The following is a 3315-nucleotide window of genomic DNA, read 5'->3' as shown; positions in this document are numbered from 1 at the left end:
GAGAGAGAGAGAGAGAGAGAGAGAGAGAGAGAGAGAGAGAGAGAGAGATGATACTGAAAAACTGGCATCTTGCGAATATGCCTTTTTTAGTAGGTCACACCTTTTGAGATACAACTAGTCGATCAGTGTGTGGGAGTGACCTGATCCAGTGGAGGTTTTATTTCGACTATACGGCCCGTTGTGCCATGAAGCATGTGCCATTAAACTGAAATTTATTTGCTTAGCAATGCCTTCCTTTCTTATCCATTGTTTTATTTTAAATTTTAATGCCAGGAACATTGTTTATACAAATGGTTGAATACATTTTTTATGTGGTAGATAATGGAGAGAGATAGCTCTTTGATTGTATCACTAAGCCACTTGTATGATATCGCATGGGCGGATGATGACCCACACGTATAAGGGATCAATCGTAGTCCTTTCGATAAGTAGTAAACGTTCTCGAGGGAATTGGAGTCATCACCACAAGTATGATGCTGACAACACATGATAGACATGGCTCTTTAATTGTTCACTAAGCCACTTGTATGATATCACGTAGGCGGATGATGAGCCACAAGTATAGGGGATCAATCCTAGTCCTTTTGATAAGTAAGAGTGCCGAACCCAACGAGGAGTAGAAGAAAATGACAAGCGGTTTTCAGCAAGGTATTGTCTGCAAGCACTGAAATGTTCGGTAACAGATAGTTTGATAGCAAGATAATTTATAACAAGAAATAAGTAGTAACGGTAACAAAGGTGAAGAAAGGTATCCCAATACCTTTTGTAGCAAAGGACAGTCCGGAACGGTCTCTTATAATAAGCAAAGCGTTCTTGATGACACACGGGAATTTCATCTAGTCACTTCCATCATGTTTATTTGATTCACGTTCGTTATTTTGATAATTTGACATGTGGGTGGACCAGTGCTTGGGTGATGTTCTTACTTGAACAAGACTCCCACTTATGATTACCCCCTCTTGCAAGCATCCGCAACTACGAAATAAGAATTAAGATAAATATAACCACAACATTAAACATATGATCCAAATCAGCCCCTTACAAAATAGCGCATAAACTATGATTTAAGCTTCTGTCACTCTAGCAACCCATCATCTAATAACTACTCCAAAATGCCTTCCCTTAGGCCCAAATATGGTGAAGTGTCATGTAGTCAACATTCACATGACACCACTAAAGGAAGCAACAACATACATATCATCAAAATATCAAACGAATACGAAATTCACATGATTACTTATGTCAAGACTTCTCCCATGTCCTCAAGAACAAAAGTAACTACTCACAAATCATATTCATGCTCAAGATCAGAGGGTATTGAATAGCATCAAGGATCTTAACATATAATCTTCCACCAAATAAACCAACTAGCATCAACTACAAGATGTAATAAACACTACTAGCAACCCCAGGTACCAATCTGAGGTTTTGAGACAAAGATTGAATACAAGAGATGAACTAGGGTTTGAGATGAGATGGTGCTGGTGAAGATATTGATGAAGATTGGTCCTACCACGATGAGAGGATCGTTGGTGATGACGATGCCTTCAATTTCCCCCTCCCGGAGGGAAGTTTCCCCGTCGGAATTGCTCCGCCGAAGAGCAAAAGTGCTCCTGCCTAGGTTCCACCTCGAGATGGCGGCGCTTCTTCCCGAAACCCTTCTTCTGATCTTTTCTAGGTCAAATGGCACCACATAGGAGAAGATGGGCCCCGGAGGCCTGCTAGGGGCGCCACCACAAGCTCGGGAGGCGCGCCCTGGGGGGTAGAGTGCGCCCCCAGGCTTGTCGCTGCCTGGTGGGTCCCCCTCTGGTATTTCTTTCGTCAGTAATTTTAACATATTCCAGAATAATTCTCCATCAATTTTCAGCTCATTTGAAGTTGTTCAGAAAAAGTGCCTCCGATGTAGCCCTTTCTAATCCAAAATTCCAGCTGCCGGCGATCTCCCTCTTCATGTGAAACTTGCAAAATAAGAGAGAAAAGGCATAAGAATTGTATTATAAGGTGAAATAACAGTTCATAATGCGATAAATATCAACATGAAAACGTGATGCAAAATGGACGTATCAGCGGAGCCAATAAAGTACACATCCCCACTCAGGTTATTGCGTACACTCGTGCCACCATCGTGCTTCCCCACTCCGGTTATCACAATGATGATTAATGGGAGTGAGCTCTCCGTTGTCACGGCCTTAAGTTATAGGGTTCTCCACTAATCTCTATTGCAATGACAGGACGAAGGGAGAATATGACTGTCACCACCTACCCTCCACAACCAGCTTGTTCACCAACATGACTTGCCTTGAGTCCACAAGGGGCTAATGTTGCACGAGCTTTCTTCACAACACCATGACACAATCAACGCAATACATATAAAGAAAATGATTGAATCGCTTATTCAACAAAGTACTAATCATGCAAGGGTTCATCCAATTCCTCAAGAACTAGTACAACTACTCAAACATAGGAGAGGGAGATGGAAAGTTACAAACCGATGTGAAGCCAGTGGAGGAGAGGGGCATGGCGGCGCTGGCGGTGAAGACCGCACCAGCCCAAAGGCCGATGCCCGTGGTGGAGGCACCCCTTCTTCTTCCTCATGGCTTGGCCCTTCTCTTCTATATGGAGGTGGTCTTGGAGGAACAATGGATATGGATGACGGCTGCATGGATGAACGAATAAGGAGGTGAGTGGAGGCGCCTAGGGTTGGAGGTGCTTATATGAAGGCCTCTCGGTGTCTCCTCCGTTGATGTGGTCATCCAAGGGCTCAAGATCAGCCTTATCTTCTCGCAATCCCATCATTATGATCCAAGGATCCCATGGGAACAATTGGGGCAAATCGATGCAAAATCCCGTCTAGAAGGGCAACTTTCGGAACTGTGTGCACGTCATATGACTGGTGAAACGACCGGTCGCGGTCGCATGAAACGTCGTCTTTTGTTCTCACCTTCTCCGGTAAAACGACTACCATTTCTTCATACGAACTCGGAATTTGATGATCTTGGACTCATTGGACTCGTATGAACGATACACATCCATTTCTAGTATTAGATATTGATTTGGAGGACTTTGGAAAATGGCTTTTTCCGACCTTCAAAATGGCTTAGTGTGCCCCCTGGGTGACTCCTATTGAACCCATCCTTGATTCTTTCATCGTGCTTGGTCCTAGATTGCTAAAATACACTTGTAGACACAAGAAAACAAAGAGAACTAATAAAAACCAAATAAAATATTAAATGCGCAATGCTCACAAGGAAAAGTGTAAATACAGGTAAACATGCACAATGAACAACTATTTGGTTCAATAAGACATAATATATG

This window comes from Triticum dicoccoides, chromosome 3B (assembly GCF_002162155.2).
Source record: "Triticum dicoccoides isolate Atlit2015 ecotype Zavitan chromosome 3B, WEW_v2.0, whole genome shotgun sequence".
NCBI classification, from domain to species: domain Eukaryota; kingdom Viridiplantae; phylum Streptophyta; class Magnoliopsida; order Poales; family Poaceae; genus Triticum; species Triticum dicoccoides.
This window is presented reverse-complemented; position numbering follows the sequence as displayed.